Genomic DNA, 18,630 nt, shown 5'->3' on the forward strand with positions numbered 1-18,630 from the left:
AAATGGTTTGATCGCCATCTAAAGGACAAGGACATCAAGGTTGGGGATAAAGTCCTGATGTATGGAGTGCGAAACGAAAAGAAGAAGCTCAAATATGCTGGTAAGGGACCATATAGAGTATGTGAAATTACCCCGCAAGGTACCATCAGAGTGGAGACTCTCGACGGAGTTGAAACCATTGGATTCCTTAATGGGAGTAAATTCAAACGATACTATGACCCCCTGAGCCAGGAGGAGTTACATGCAATCCATCAAAAGAAGGCAGCTAAAGAACAAGCTGAGCTTAAAAAGATACAAGCGAGAGTCGAAGCCAAAGAACGTCAACAGCGTGCTAGGAGACAACGAGAAGCCAACTTGGGAATTACGCAAGTATTTTTCAAGGAAGCAGAGGAGGATGCACTGGAATCTGACCCACCTCTAAGATACCCAATTGAGTTACAGAGTCCTTACGGGGAGGTGTTGTATAATGCATTATTGGATACAGGAGCTCAACACAATTTGCTATCATATGGCGTGTGGTGTCAACTGGGAAAACCACCTTTAACCAAAAGTTCTATCCAAGTTCAAGGAATCAACAAGAAGAAAATCCCTGTCTCAGGAATTCTGCACACTCCGGTTGCCTATGACAAGGGAACCATAATTCAAAGCTTTTTGGTTATGCCTGCTGGTACCATGGAAGGGACTGTAATCTTAGGGTGCAAATGGATGATGGCCACCAAGTGCAATATCGATTGGGCAACCAGAAAAGTCACAACGCAAGAACCAACACTAGGTCTGACTACTCAAAATCCCGCACCTAAGTCATCCACTCAAATATTAGATAACGAAAAATCACAAAGTCTAGTGGCAAAACCATCTTTGATTGTTGGCCACCCCTCTAACGCTTCAACGCCAAGAGTGGAAACAGGCAAGGTGGTCCCTAAAGCTTCGCTTACTATGCCAAAGAGTACATACAAATGGGTCCCCAAAGCTTCGTTAACAGCTACTTCCCCTGCTCAATCTCGTTCAGCCACCAAGAAGCCTCGTAAAAGGAAAGCAGCTACCCACCCGAGAAAGGGCAATGTAACATCGCGATGGATCCCTAAAAAATTATTAGTAGCCCAAGGGTACTACGAGGGAAATGACCAGATTTGGGTCCCTAAACATAAGCTGAATCCCTCTACATCACCTGTAAAACCTTGCAAACCAATTGTTGCCACCCCAACGATAATTCAAGATCGTGGTAAGGGAAAGGTAACAGAGTGCTCCACACCACTTCTTCCAGAGTTCGTTTGGATTCCCAAACGATATCGATCATTACCACTAAGGGGGGAGCCACATGAAGCTTCTAGCTCCTCATACCAGGCGCTGATATAGAAGTTTCTACATGCTCTACACCTACTCTTGTCAACACCCAACAAAAAACCGACGATGAGTCTACGTCTCCCCTTGTAATAGTATCATCGGAAACCATTTCCTCCATTCGTCAATGGGAGCGTACACTACCATCTTTGCAATTGGATGTGGCCACAAGGGTCATAAAAACCTATTTGCCCACATCACAACCTATGACCCGCTGGACAAATTGGTTCCAAGAGGCTGCAACATCATTGCAAATAATATGATCTACCCAAGGAAAGGGGGAGCATGTACTCACGCTCGACATTCTAATGCTTCCTCCTTATAACCTTCTCCCCTAACCATGTAATTGCCAAATTCAAGGGGATGTATATATATAGCTTCATACATTTAAAAAAAGAAAAACAAAAAGTAGTAAAAAGAGCAAGAGCACAAAAATAAGAGAAATATCCGTATACAATCAAGAACTAGATTGACCTGTCATAAACCTACTGATGCTATATCTGTGTTTGCAGATATGGCAGATGCACGATCATCATACAGTTCATCCACTCCCACCTTTGGTGAGAGGTATCATCTATACCTTTCTCAGATATTTCACATGTGCTATCCTGTAATTGAAACTGAATGGGATCATATAGATGTACTAGCCAGAGAAGAAAATGTTGAGGAATTAGAATGGCTAATTCGCCTATTGACCATGACTGACCCCTACTCCGTAGAGGACATATCCCCGATAGCCCAATGCTTTCCTTTTCCACAAGATGACTATCCTCGCATGGTTACATTTTTGATGAGTTTATGTGGATGGGAAAATGAAAAGGAAATATCTGACAATGATGAATGGACGGATGAAACTCATGGCACTACTGAGGTTGACTTTATTTGTTTGGATGATGCGGATAGAGGCTTAGCCTTAGGGCTAGAGCCAGGACTCTACAACATCCTCTTACCGTATCCTCAGTAGTAGTGTGGTGACTGGTAGGTAGGTTAGTGTTTGCAAGTTTTCTCTAGTTTAGATTCCTTAAACAAGTCTTGAAATTTTCACACTGATGTGCCTCTCGAGGTATAGTGCTTGTTAGTTGATTGTACAGGTTGAAAAGTTTGAGGTGGGTTCGCTTTCAAGTCCTGAGACTGCCGCAACGTTCATCAAAATATATCTACATCAAATTGCAAGCTGTCTCGTCAAATCAAGGAGATCTCCAATTACAGGTGTAATTCTTCCATACCCACTCTCTTTCATTTTTACTGTTCAATCAATTGCATAAACTATAATGCATGACCACATGGAAATTGTCAATGTACTACTTAGTTTTTGAAGTTGCTTGCATGCTAGTGTAAATCATTAATGAGCTTAACTTTATTGGAAATATTCCTAGGTAGCATGACGTCTTTAGTTAACCTTGGAATACGATTGTCTTAGGTCTAGGGTCAAACCATCTTAATGGTTGACACCTGGCCATGTGTGTGTTGACCTCTAGGACATAGCTATTACCCCTTTGTCGAAAGGATGCAAGACAAATTATAGTTCAGGAGCGAAGATCAAAAATGATAGATTATTAAAAAAAAGCCTACAATAAATGGCAATACAAGTCTATGATGTGCTTTAATGTTGGCCTATCACCTTATTGATACTTGGTAGGCGAGGAGTATTCTACTCTAGACCGATGCCTTGGTTGGTAGGGGGTAGCCTTGCCTAAAGTGAGCTAATAGATTCCTGGATAATGCCTTGTGTTAAACATGGTACCAGGATCGATGTTAGTTTTGCCTTAGGAAGGTCGCCATTGTGTGTAAAAATTGTCACGTGCAAAAAAAAGAAAAAGAAAAAAAAGAGGCAAAAAGCTCCTGTAACTCTGATGTTTCTTGTTTCCCTAGGCTTGTGGTATTAACTTGTTCTTAGAGTAGACACAGTGTGGTCATGTGTTTATTTATTAAGCTTGGTTATTTTCCTTGACTTAGGCTAGTTATAAACCTTGATTAACCTTTGACACCTTGCTTACTCTTGATTTACTTTCAATAATTTTAAACTCCTGTTAATTTGCTACACTAGCTCATTCATGTGACCCTTAAACTAAGTTCTCATAACAACATCCATTGTGGTCTAACATGCTTGAATTTATACACTTTATATCTTTTGAATTCCAGCATACTTTCACTCTACTTCCCTGTTTTGCAGACGGTCAACAACAACCCTCTCGAGCTTACCATACCATAGCTTCCGAGGACGGAATCTACATCAGGAAGGGGGGCATGTTAACCCATGACGGCGGACATTGAGATGTACTATGTTTTACGTCATTAATTTAAATATTTTGAGTCATGGGCCGGGCTTGTCGGCACCATATGTTAAGGATAAAGGGATTGGGTGATCACCGATGAGAGGCGCACCTTGAATATCAGTAGGATAAAGGTTAGGGTCGGCCGGCCATGTATGGGCACCCAAGTGTGAACGGCCAAGTCACCTATAAGAGTCAAATGTAACCCTAAAATCCTCATTCTCATGTGTTGTGAATACAAGAGTGCTCTTGCCTTATCTCCTTGGTTTCCTTCTCCTGCGTATGTGAGTGAGAGAGAGAGAGTGAGAGAGCGATCGAGCACTGTGTAGCGGCACGGCGGCGGAGAGGTGGTAGAGCGACGACGGCGGCTCCTCCTTCACGGCTGCGACGCGGGAATCCTTCAAGGCGGCGGTTGAGCGGTGAGTGACACACCCTTTGCATTCTGTTTGAGCTTCCTTCCCTGGTTGTATGCTTGTAGCCATTCGTGGCTCGCATACGGTGTCCGGCAAGTCCCCAGCTACGACCTGTGCAGCAAAAGCGCACATTGCATCACTTAGCATGTTGACCTCAACATTCAAAGATAATCTCATTTTTTAAATTCACCTAGAAGTTATAATGTGGGCATTCTCTAGATAAACTTCTTTTATCTATAGCCTGCATGTTTTGATGAGGGTAATCTCGTCGACATTTTCACTTGTTGAATTCTCTTTCTTTAGAGTTCAAACAAGTTTATCTTGTTGTGTTCGGATTAAGGAAATTTGAATTTTTCCTTTGTTGGCATTTCTTTCTCTAGTTCCATACTTTAGATGATTTATACGATCAACTTGATAGGTTTACGGATGAGCATATGTGACTCATCGAGACGTATGACTCTCTACGTTGATATGGATAACTCAGGACGTCGATTATTCCATGTGTAGATGTGGGTATGTCGGGGCACCGATGAATCCCTGGTTTCTGCCATTATAATGCCATGTTTTCTTACTTTATTCCGAACAACGAGGAAATTACTTTGAGTGTGAATTCCTCTGATCATCCACAGTCTGATGGGCAAACATAGTGTATGAATCAGATTGTAGAGGATATGCTTCATGCATATGTCTCTTGAAAAGCATCAAATTGGAAAAATTATCTTCTAATGATGGAATTTGCCTACAATTTTAAACATACGGCTATTGGTTTTAGTCTGTTCATGCTTATGTATGGGTATCAACCCAGGGCACCTATTGATGTTGTCGGTCTTAAGGACATCAAGCTTGATGCATCGAGGGATTTCTTGCGTGATATGCAGGAAATGCTGACGGAAGCTCAGGATTCTATCGGGAGTGCTCAAGATAGGGTACGGTTCTATGCTATAGAGGACGCTCAATTTGGTCTTTTGAACCAGGAGCGTTGATTTATTTAAAAGTTTCCAAAGATTTTTAGACTTTGTCAAAAGGAAAATGCTCGAATTTATCTCCTAGATATTGTGGTCTATTTTGATTTATACATCGGATTGGCACGATTACGTATGAACTAAAAACTACCTCCACATGTTACAGTTCATCCAGTCTTTTATATCAATAGATTGAAAGGAAAACTGGGAGGTGAGGATAACACAGTTACTCCTCAAGAACTGAAGTCAAAGAATTATCCTATGTTCCACATGAACCTGATAAGGTACTTGAATTCAGGGAAAGGAAACTTTGTAGTTGACTAATCCCTGAGGTTAAAATTATGTAAAAAGATAGGAAAATAGAGGATTCGACTTGGGAGTCGGTTGAGATTGTTCAGTGTAGTTCTCCTTCTTTTCATTGCAAGAGTGCAATGTTTTGAGAGAGAGAAAGTATGTTATATGGACATTATGTGTGCTATGTTATATGCACATTATGTGTGCATATAGCATATACTAGGAGACTAACCCATATTAGGCTTGTGAGCATGGGAGCATGGGAACAAGCTCTAGTGGAGCATGGGTTAGGACTAACCTTAAGGGTTAAGGTTGGCATCCAAGAGTCACACATGAAAAATAGAGAGTCAAGGGTCACTTGAGGGCCCTCCTATATAATAGGGACATAGGGCACACTCAAAGGAGGCTTGGAGGCTTAGGCTATGGTCTCTTGATGTTATCTTAAGGCTAGGTTATATTATGCTCTCTTGTGTAGAGGATCATAACTACTCACCTACCATTTCACACTATAGCTACATGACTATAGCTACATGCTACTGGATTGGAGTTATACCTCTTGATGGTATGGGACTTCAAGGTAAAGGTATGATGTACTTCATTATAATTCATGTGTGCATCCCTTGGGCTCGGGGATGGTCGAGTGGATGAGTTTATGCCTGATTTATGCATGTTTATGCATAACAATTATCTAGAGAGATCTTAGGGTTTTAACACTATGTCACAATCATGGAAGGCTCTACAGTCAATCATGTCACCATCCACATGTCAAAAAAATCTCCTGACAATCCAAGCATCACGTTTGGGATACGATGATGCTGTACTCCCACACAAATGTTGGGACCGCTACTCGACCACGTGGCGCGCATCTCTAAACTGCTGAACATCCCACCACACAGTTGATGACGTCTCAAAGCATGTTTCACACATGGGCCCATACCATCATGCTCTCCTTTCCCGTGACCAGTCTCAAAGAATGACCAAATCACTGGGATACTAGACTCCACATGCCACCTATAAACCTATAAAACAAAGTCTTAGTTATTGTTTTCTTTAAGATGTTTTAGTGAGTTTATTTTAATTGTGAATCTAAGAGAACCATAAGTACTACCTATAGAGCCAATAGAACTATCATGATGACTTGAACTGTGCACCACAGCCATCTAACCAAACCCATCGCTGGCCACATGTGATCCCACAATCTCGTAAAAATTTATCATGGAAATAAAAACAGTGTTGCACAAAATGTGCATCATGTGAACGATCATCACTGATATAGAAATGATACTCTCGAATAATGACATGGGCCTCGGGGGTACTTGCTATCCCATCTACATGGACCTCTGCATGTCGATAGCTAATATGGACCATAATAGCAACGTGGTGAGGTAAGCAAGAGAGACGATTAGGACACAAAAAATCAAATAAGTAATATAGCTCAAACACGAAACAAATATTATAACCATTACCTACTTCGAGAAGTAATACTCAGATTGTATCTCCTGAAAAGGTGTAAAGGTGTAGTTCTCTACAAAATCAACGACAGAGACAACCACACTGCCCTTCATTTGGGAGCTACTTATGGCTGCCACAATAACCCTCGAGCAGCCAAAGCATCCGCAGAGTTCCTCTTCTTGTTAATTGTATAGGAACGACAAACACTTTGTAGCACCGCCATGCCAGCTCTCCTCTCTCTTCAACCTCCAATGTCAAAAAGCGCCCTACAATTGGCCATGTTGGGCAGATTGATCCAAAAAAAATTAAACCATAAAAAAACCCTTGAATTTGATTAATTTCTCTTAATGGACTAGTTTTTGTCATTAAGGGTGAGTAATCTTCTTCAAGAGGCTTAAAAATTAGAAAATGTACTAATTGGGGTCTAAATTTATCATGTGAGTAGTCGAAATTAGTATTTTTGAGTGTTTTAAGAGTATGTAGATGCATCAAAACACCTAATTATATCAATTTCTTCATCAATTGGAGGAATTTAACTCTCTTTGCTTAACTTTACCTTAAAAGAGGAGACCAAAATTAAGAGTCTAATTAATCTCATATTTTATATTAATTTACACATTTGTCGATGCACATAGATTAGCATTTCCTGTGGCTCTATCCAATGATGTGCTCAATTGTGTGAATTAATTAGGGATTAGTGGTTAATTAAAGTCCTTGATTAGTATAAAAGAGAGAAAGATTAGTGAAAAAATTAATCTTTAATTAATTCTTAATCACTTTTTTACATAACTCATTAAGGCTAATGAGCATTCAATGAGTAGATGCTCATGAGTTGTCAAATTGTCCATTTTGTGGGATCACTTATGAAGGGTGTAAGGGGTGTCATAAAAAGGTTGACTTTTTTAATTCCCTTTACCTTTTTGGAAAAATACCAATATCTCCTTAAATTTAAATTCAAAAAATATCCGCCCCAAACAAAGAAATTCGTATTTCCCACTAGACTTTTAAAAAAATCAAAAATTTAAAAAAATAAAATAAAAAATTCGAGGATATTTTTTAAAAAAATTTTAAAAAATCAAAATTTTAAAAAAATCAAAAATAAAAAAAACTTTCATGGGGTAAAGAGTTTCACGGTTCTAAGCCATTTCATGGGATTACCCTTCACAGAATTACATTTCACGGAATTACGCTTCATAGAATTCTATTTTACAGAATTACCCTTCACATGGAATTCTATTTCACACGGAATTACTCTTCACGGAATTCCATTTCACAGAATTACCCTTCACGAAATTACATTTCACGGAATTACAATTCACAGAATTTCATTTCACGGAATTACATTTCATAGAATTCCATTTCATGGAATTCCATTTCACGGAATTACATTTCTCACGGAATTACCCTTCTCACGGAATACCATTTTATAGAATTATCCTTCACGGAATTAACCCATTTCATGGAAAGCGTTTCATGGCCAAGCCTTTCACGGATTAAGGGTCTCACGCCTTAAGACCTCACGCCATTTTTAAAAAAAACACACCCATGTTTGGAGGCTTGTATCTTCTAAATCGTATATCCAATGAAGGCGCTCTAAGGCTCATCGAAAAGCTGACATCGAGCTCTTCAACTTTGGTTTGGCCGTCTGAAGTCAAAATCGATCGTTTTGGCCTCCGACCACAGCAACCTCGAAATTTGACCCAGAAATCAAGACAAAAAATAGTCTGAAAAGCATGAAAAATCGTTTTAAAAAAACGTAAAAACGACATTCGGGCTACTATTTGAGGGTCTAAACGACAAAATCACAAACGACTTAAGGAAACAAAGTTGTGGTACTCCAAAAATACTACAACTCTCTCATACAAAGTTTTTCAAAATTCCTTTTGGAACACTCAAAAATGTACTGCGAAACAAGAAAAAATTCATGTAAATTTTTTTCGTCTTGAGACAGTGATGGAAAATAGGTTCTAGGACCTTCTCTTCCATCTAGAAAGTTACTAGCATGCACTTTTTCTGGAAAAATATCTTTAAAAGGTCGTTCACGTGCGTATAGCGCCTAAGCTAATTAGGGCGAACGGACACTCGTTTGACCCAACAAAGAGAACGCCAGGCCACTTGAGGTTGTAACGGGCTATGAGAAAATATAAAAAGCAACAAAAAAAAAAACGTGTGCTTGCTCATTAAGGAGCATTTAGGCAATCAGACATGGCAACAGTAGAGGGATTGCCAGGGATCACACAAGGATTAAACCCAATGGCTGACATTTTCGAGCCATTGAGATCTATGCCGCAAATGCACCTCCCAATACCATTGGCTATGCCTATAACAAGCGTGTCATCGGGTTTTGCACCTTATCACTTCAATTCCACCGGGCTTTGGTTCTCTACCTAACATCTCCACAAATCCTATAGGTACCAACCCTTTCCTAGATACCCACACCTTGGACATACTGACTAGTCTAGGAAGGGGGTAGCCCAAGGACTGAGTGAGTCCCTCCCAAAACAAGAGCAATCATATACCACCTCAGTGCCTTGTACAGAAATATGGCCGTACAGATTTCCAAAATTATGGGCAAATACGACGGAACAACACATCTTGTTCAATTCATACAAATGTTTGAACAAAGAGATGTGAAGCCTTTGGAAATCCCAACTGCCCCACTAAGGTACATGCGTTGAACCTATGCTTAGAGGGAAAAGATATTCCATGGTTCATCACATTGATGCCAGCTGATCAAGACCAACTTCAAAACCTTGAAAACGGTCTTTATCTACGGTTTTTCAAGACAAGGTTATCGGTGGAGTGCAGCAAAAGAACTCTATTCAATTGAGCGTAAACCAAACGAAACCATTAGAGATTTTATCCTTCGGATAAAACTCTTGGACTCATGATGTGAGCCATGGGAGAAATTAAACAATTTTCAATTGAAGAGATGTTTTATGATGGGCTTAAAGAAAAACAGCTTACACAACTTAATCATTGTATCCAACCCAGAAACATTCAATCAATGTTGTAAAGAAGCAGTACGTTTAGATGACAACATGTTGGAAGATGATCATGCTACGAGTTGTTCCTCATCTAAACCAAGTGAAGCAATGGTAAAAGAAAGATCGATCTTGGAATTTCCATTCCTCGAATTCTATGCAGCCTTGCTTAAAAGCTTTCAATCGACATCTCTAAGAGAAGATGAGCTCCTTCAAAACCATCCTTAATGCCTCTACAAGTGAGGAGTGAAATACCTTGTGTTAAGTGCAATCACTACAACCATCCCAATCCCCATAAGGTACCTGTTTTTTTGTACTGCATATATTGTAAATCCTTTGATCATGATACTAAAAAGTGTCCCAATTCATCAACAATTGACTCAAAACTTCCATCTCCCGTGCACAACACAAACAGTCCAAATCCATGGTTCCTTTGGAAGATTCTATCATGATATGGTTGGATTTCCCTACATGCCATGATGTTAAGCGCAAACGCGCAGTGATTAGCCCTTGAGCTAGTCATAACATCATGACAATAGACACTTGGGTGTCATTTTTGGGACAACCTAAACTTATCCCTACAAACAATGGTCTTGCAAGAGGAGCCAATGGACAAAACATTGAAGTTCATGGTTCTTTTAGCTATGCTACTCAAATAATCGGTGGAGATATGGAATTTACATTCCATGTTACCCTACATTCCCTTGAGTATGATGTCATCCTTGGTGAAACTTGGATACGTGACTCGTTATATTCAATTGATGAATCCATGCAAATAGTCACCTTGAACACTCCTGCAGGCCATGTACAATTGCTATTTACGGGAGGAAGAGACCTTGGAAGAGCTGGATCTTTCAACATATCTTAGTGAAAAGATCCTTAGGATTATGGTTGGATTGGAAATTTCAAATAAAATCACCACAGCTCAAGCACAGCTTTATCCAACATGAGAACACAATCTCATGACCCTTGAGTTATGGGATTTGTTAGGTCAACCAACACTCGCGGCTCATCATGAAAAAATTTCCTTTACACAAGACTTGAACACATGCCATGTTTGGGGTACTTTGAACATACAATGTACATTGGAACTAACCCCCTTACTTGCAAGTTTTTTTTGGTTGAGTATGTGTTGGAAGCAAAGTTGATCTTGGGACATAAATGGACTATTGCTGCCCAAGCACCATTGTGGTTCATTAGTGATAGATTCATCATGATGGTCAATGACAAAAAGTTGACAATACCATATTGCAAGGAAGAGGATCCAACTTTAATGGATTTCTATGATGCTAAACGCAAAAGGTTACAAGCCTCTTCCACAGAAGCCCCTCTACATAATGACCTACCATTTACATCAACGACCGACTCCAATAAAGCATCTACTCCTTCAACCCCATCCTCACCAACGAAGTTAGCTATTCCTTAAGAACTTCCCACAACGACCGACTCCAATAAAGCATCTACTCCTTCAACCCCATCCTCACCAACGAAGTTAGCTATTCCTTAAGAACTTTCCACAACGCAACCATCTATCTCTAACATGGAACTCAAAGGAAAAGCCCCGGAGCCTATGTCTCTTCATCAACAAACCCCACCAAAAGAGGCAACCGCATGCTCGAAAGCCTCATCATCGACAACCACTCCACAAGAGACCCGAACCTCATCATCAAAAATACCCATGAGTCTCAAACCTGTAGCCTCAGTGCCAACCAATGTGAAGGAGGTCCCAAAACCTTTGACTTCCACCAAAAAGAAAACTTCACCAAGATAACCAAGATCAAGGTATCTTAATGGTATCAAGATGTGGGTGGAGAAGCAGCTACGTGTTGTAGCTCAAGGCTACTACAAAGATGCCATTAAAATTTGGGTACCTCGATAGTCAAAGCCTCTTCCTCAATGCAGCACTCAGAGGCCAAGCAAAAAGAAAAGTACTCCACAACACTATCCACAAAAGCCTATGCGAGTTCCTCAAAGAACTCCACCAAGTTAACAAGTGTGGGTACCAAAAAGATTACTACAAGCACAAGGGTACTACCAAGATAATACCAAAGCTTGGATTCCCAAGCGCGTCACAAATTCCCCTAAGCTTGCACAAAGAAGAAAACCTCAGCACCAAAATCATCAACCACAAACTTATAATGTTCTCTTTTCACCCCTCTGGATGTGAAGTGTAAGTGCAAAAGCTACACGGTAGACATAAGAACCTATTCTCTCAAAAAGGAGAATAGCCACAAGAACCTATTGCTTGCAAGGTGGTAACAAAAAAAAACACACACACACACAACTACAAGGGAGTCACATATATGGCCTATCAAACAACTCCCAAAAAACTTAAACAGCCATTCTATTTTCGTTAAGCTTATAGCTTAATATTCTTTTGGCTATGTTAATGAAGCAGCTATGCCATGAGTACATATCCATACTCATGTGTATAGGAGCACATTTGCACCAAAGCCTCACCATCAACAACTTCCAGGTACATCTCTGGATGGGGGGGCCATGGTGGGCGAAAGCCTGGTCAGTTTTATAACCCATCACCTGGAATTTTCCTTCAAATTACAAACCTCTCCAAACGATGCTACCATCTTCACAAATTAATGATCTTCAATCCTTAGTGAAGATATCTATATTGGCCTCGCAAGTCGACGTAATTCTTTCAATCCTCACCAACAAGTGGCTTCTTCAACACATAGCAGTTCAATAAGAGTCTATTTGACTCAATTCTTCATGTCTATCTACTTCATAAGAGCACTTAAATAAACATTTAAAAAAAACATCACATGGACAGAAGAAAGCAGGAATAGGTCCTACTCAACAACATTTGACAAGAACCCTGCCACATAAAAAGGGACATCCTCGAAGACTAATTTCTTCAAATAATGAATGCCGCTTCAATGAATCAAATGAGAAACTGAGAATCACCATCTCATTCTGAATTAGGTCTACGTTCCTTCGGATCCTTCCCTCTCTTCTCCCCCATTATTAACATCTCTTAGCATCCCCAACCACTAACACAAATCACATGTAACATTGCTTATGATTGCCAAAAACAAAGTGAGCAAAAAGTCAAAAAAATGCTCACAAAAATATAAAAAATGCAATCACTTGCAAAAAACCCCACCCCCCTACCCAATAAACCACTAACCTTTTCAATCACTAATAAACTAGCTTTTCTTATTCCTTCCGGAGGAACAAAGACCATTGAAGGTTACTCAATATCAAAGTCATTGACAAAGCTTGTCCATTCTCCCCACACAAAGGTCTTCAACGTGATAACGAGGACGCGATCGCCATCAAGAAAGGGGAGATGTTAACCCATTCCTAGGGTTAACAAGATCTACCGCCATTATCTTACATCAAGGAGTCACCATAGATACACCAAAGGGTCACACATTCAAGATATGAAGCAATAGTGTCCAAAGCTACAACTTGGACGGGCACTCATAATGGTGTGACGGAGTATTTATGGGCGATTCCCGCTTCAAGAGAGCGTGGTAGCAAGTTAAGATGAAGTCCTAAGGGATGTACTTCATGGATATACTATGAGAATAGTCATTATAAAATAACATTAGGCCTCTTATAACCCTAAAGTGCCCAATCGGCCACATTTTAAGTGAGTGTGAACACTTATGGCAATGTATATAAGTGAATATCTAGACCCTCCCATTATGCAATTGAGTCTTGCTCTTGCTAATCTCTCTCCCTAATGCATACTAGTAAGTGTGTGAGTGAAGTGAGGTGAAAAGAGGGACGAGTATCCATAGTGCAACGCGGAGGTGTGACAACGCTCTCGTGGGAGGCACGGTGGAATTGCTTCTCAAGGAGTTGTAGAGCTTGGAGACCTCAAGGGTAACGAGCTTGGCCATTGGATAGATCCTCACGACAGTTACGGTTCACCAGGTAATCTCTTATTTGATGTGTTTCAAGAAGGGTTAGGGGAGCCATAAACAGAAGATTGCATATGCACGAAGATGCGCCCCTGACTTTGATAGTTCCTTTCTACACTATGGGCGCCCAAAGGAAGGGGGGGTCAATTCTTGTGGAAGAGAAGGGAGCTCAAGAAGGGCGGGTTCATGTGGATTATCTAAACTAAGGGGTAGTGGGGGGGAAGAGGGTGGAGGGAGATAAAGTGGAAGAGGAGGAGTAAGACTTGGCCACCAACGGAAGGTGTTGCTCATTGACGTGCTCTCCACTCTCTCTTTCTCTCACAAGCTACCCTTTTCCTCTCCTCCTCTTGAACTTGATGGACGGGGGACGTCTAGTCCTATCACATTTCCGACTCCTACAACTTTGAGAACCCATTCTCAAGGAAGCTAAGAGAGAAAAAATTATGAATGCTCAATGATGAGATAGTACCAGAGATGTGTGTGGGATAGTACTAGAGATGTGTGTTTATGTAGGAAAAATAGGTTATCCACTTCAATTCTCATTGGATTTCCTATCTAAGATTGATTGGATAATTAAGATAAACATAAAGATAAAAGAAAATTATTATCCACAGATATGAAGCAATAGTGTCCAAAGCTACGACTTGGACGGGTGCTCATAATGGTGTGACGAAGTATTTATGGGCGATTTCCGCTTCAAGAGAGCGTGGTAGCAAGTTAAGATGAAGTTCTAAGTGATGTACTTCATGGATATATTATGAGAATAGTCATTATAATAACTTTAGGCCTTTTATAAGCCTAAAGTGCCCGGTCGGCCACATTTTAAGTGAGTGTGAACACTTATGGCAATGTATATAAGTGAATATCTCTCATAATACAACAGACCCTCCCATTATGCAATTGAGTCTTGCTCTTGCTAATCCTCTTACTAATCTCTCTCCCTAATTCATGCTAGTGAGTGTGTGAGTAAAGTGAGGTGAAAAGAGGGATGAGTACCCGTAGTGCAATGCGGAGGTGTGACCGCTCTCGCGGGAGGCATGGTGGAATTGCTTTTCAAGGAGTTGTAGAGCTTGGAGACCTCAAGGGTTACGAGCTTGGCCATTGGATAGATCCTCACGACAGTTACGGTTCACCAGGTAATCTCTTATTTGATGTGTTTCAAGGAGGGTTAGGGTGAGCCAAAAACAGAAGATTGCATGGGCACGACAATGCACCCCTGACTTTGATAGTTTTTTCCTTTCCACACTATGGGGCGCAAAGGAGGGGAGGTCAGTTCTTGTGGAAGAGAAGGGGTCTCAAGAAGGGCGGGCTCATGTGGATTATCTAAACTAAGGGGTAGTGGGGGGGAAGAGGGCGGAGGGAGAGAAAGTGGAAGAGGAGGAGCAAGACTTGGATTATCGCCAACGGAAGGTGTTGCTCGTTGACATGCTCTCCACTCTCTCTTTCTCTCACAAGCTACCCTTTTCCTCTCCTCCTCTTGAACTTGGTGGTGGGGACGGGGGGAAGTCTAGTCCTATCATATTTCCGAATCCTACAACTTTGAGAACCCATTCTCAAGGAAGCTAAGAGAGAAAAAATTATGAAGGCTCAATGATGAGATAGTACCAGAGATGTGTGTGGGATAGTACTAGAGATGTGTGTTTATATCGAAAAAATAGGTTATCCACTTTAATTCTCATTGGATTTCCTATCTAAGATTGATTGGATAATTAAGATAAACATAAAGATAAAAGAAAACTATTATCCACAGATATGAAGTAATAGTGTCCAAAGCTACAACTTGGACGGGCGCTCATTATGGTGTGACGGAGTATTTATGGGCGATTCTCGCTTCAAGAGAGCGTGGTAGCAAGTTAAGATGAAGTCCTAAGTGATATACTTCATGGATATATTATGAGAATAGTCATTATAATAACATTAGGCCTTTTATAAGCCTAAAGTGCCCGGTCCACCACATTTTAAGTGAGTGTGAACACTTATGGCAATGTATATAAGTGAATATCTCTCATAATACAACAAACCCTCCCATTATGCAATTGAGTCTTGCTCTTGCTAATCCTCTTGCTAATCTCTCTCCCTAATGCGTACTAGTGAGTGTGTGAGTGAAGTGAGGTGAAAAGAGGGACGAGTACCCATAGTGTAACGCGGAGGTGTGACAACGCTCTCGCAGGAGGCATGGTACGAGCTTGGCCATTGGATAGATCCTCACGACAGTTACGGTTCACCAGGTAATCTCTTATTTGATGTGTTTCAAGGAGGGTTAGGATGAGCCATAAACAGAAGATTGCATGGGCACGACAATGCGCCCCTGGCTTTGATAGTTCTTTCCTTTCCACACTATGGGCGCCCAAAGGAGGGAGGGTCAGTTCTTGTGGAAGAGACGGGGGATCAAGAAGGGCGGGTTCATGTGGATTATCTAAACTAAGGGATAGTGGGGGGGAAGAGGGCGAAGGGAGAGAAAGTGGAAGAGGAGGAGCAAGACTTGGATTATCGCCAACGGAAGGTGTTGCTCGTTGACGTGCTCTCCACTCTCTTTCTCTCACAAGCTACCCTTTTCCTCTCCTCCTCTTGAACTTGGTGGACGGCGGGGGGAAGTCTAGTCCTATCACATTTCCGACTCCTACGACTTTGAGAACCCATTCTCAAGGAAGCTAAGAGAGAAAAAATTATGAAGGCTCAATGATGAGATAGTACTGTGGGATAGTACTAGAGATGTGTGTTTATATAGGAAAAATAGGTTATCCACTTTAATTCTCATTAGATTTCCTATCTAAGATTGATTGGATAATTAAGATAAACATAAACATAAAAGAAAACTATTATCCACTTAAAAATCAATATTATTAATAAAAAATATTTACAAGTCTAAATATTTATCATTATTAGATATATAAATATATCTTTTGTTTTATAATTATATAAGTGCATTTTCTTTTATAATGTGTTTTTTTCAAATTTTATTCAAAGGTTTTTCCTACACATAAAATATTTTTAAGAAATATTAAATTTAAAAAATTAAATTTTTAAATTAAATAATATAAAATTTAAAAATAATATTATTTATCTAATTTTAAAATATAATCCTTTAAAATTAGTGATTTTAAATTCTTTTATATTAATAAGCTATATATATTTTATTATTTAAAATTTTATATTTTATTTTTCTTTTTTTAAATACTAAAAATATACTAAATTAATTGCATTCAGTGTACCTGTCCAAACCTCCAACAGGGCCTGTATACAATTTTGGTTCCCAAAGAAAAGGGGATTTGTAATTATTGGATATTCGATCAAATTATAGTTTTAGTTGCCCAACTTTGCATATGATGTTTCATTAGAAGACCTTGAAGTGAAACTCCTTTATTCTTCTTGAAAAAATACCTGATTTCAGGCTAAACCCAAGGGTGCCCACTAAACGAAACTAGATAACCTCATCTTGCAACCATCCGAGTGCATGTGAGAGAGGGAGATTGAGTGAGAGGAGGGTCGAGGTTCCATTGGAGTGTGACGGTGGTGTTGGAGTGGAGCTTGGAGTGTGGCTATGCTGCAACATCGTCTCCTACGAGAATCCGAGCACAAGAATTCACAAGGTGAGTGATACATCTGGCTTATGTAATTATGGGCTAGGTTATGGTAGAATAGCTTCTTGGTTTGAGCTATTTTAGGCTCCCGAGTGCAATTAGGCAAAGCCCCACGACCTTGGCTAGTTCCTACACTCTTTCTATGGGGCAAGGGCTTCCCAATGGCCCCCATAGGCAATGCCTCAAACAATGGTCTACTCGTTGAAGCAAAAGTGGGTGCAAACATCCCTCTTTTGTGAATAAGGTACATTATAGAAGTTTGAAATTGTGTTTTCACAAGAAGCACACATATAAACATAACCACACAAAAGAATCTAGGTACATATAACACCGGAGAATTAGCGACACAAATGCCAAAGGACATAAAAAGAGCAATTCACATTACCTCTATCATGCAGCTCTCTTGTTCATCAATGTACCCTTATGTGGAGTAGCACTCAATCCACCCCACAGAATCCCCTACACAAATTCCATGACTAAGTTGAAACTTACAACAATAAATAGTTAATGATCAAAAAATAGAGTTCAAAGAAGGAAGGCCCTAACTTGCCCATGGAAGACACAACTACCAACAAACCATTGTTGGGAAAGAGAAGCAGCTACCAAAGATATACCATAATGGACATGGTCCTCCGTGAACATATCCCATGGAGGCCTCTTGGAGGCCTTTGTACACTCCCACGAAGAATCCCTCCAAATAGGAAGTGTAACATAATAAAGTGTGCCACCCATCGCACCTGCTTTCCTTTTTAAGTGTTGTTGTCATATATATAGGCAATGATGTGTGTGAACACACTTAGGACCGCCGAGGCACTTTTTCCCTCCTTAGGAGGTTTTTTCCCCAGCTTGTATATACGCCCATCATTCTAGGGCTAACTTATCTTTGTACATTGACACAATCTAATACACTGTGTGTTGTGTACATTCTTACTTCTTCTTCTCCAAGCTTTGTGTGCTTTCCTGCAACCCTAATTCTAACAATTGGTATCAGAGCAGGCATCAGCTCCCAGGGCTACGCCACTAGCACCCTCCGACTCACGTTCTCCGATTGAGGTGAGCTTTCATGAGCGCTTGCAGGTCCCTATACTTTGTAGATAAGCCCATAGGGCTTAGCATTCTCAGAAATTGCATCTGAGGTCGTTTCAGGCTCCGTTTTTGCATTACAAGTTCTGTACAGGTGTTTTTCGTCATTTTGTGCAGAAATTTCGACAGTGCAGTTTTCTGCAAAAACAGGCATACGTATTCTATTGTGGACCGTGCTACATAGCACGAGTTGTTTTCTGTTCAGTCTTTGCTTCATTACAGGTAGCTTTTGCATCAGTTTCAGTCATTGGCCATGGCTGATAACAGCAATGATGTATTTCGCATGTTGTCTGCTGATGACAAATTGGACGGAGACAGCAACTACCCACTTTGGGCATACATGATGCAGCATGTTTTGGT

Source organism: Cibotium barometz, chromosome 38, assembly GCF_041138505.1.
Source record: "Cibotium barometz isolate CiBa-2024 chromosome 38, ASM4113850v1, whole genome shotgun sequence".
NCBI lineage: Eukaryota > Viridiplantae > Streptophyta > Polypodiopsida > Cyatheales > Cibotiaceae > Cibotium > Cibotium barometz.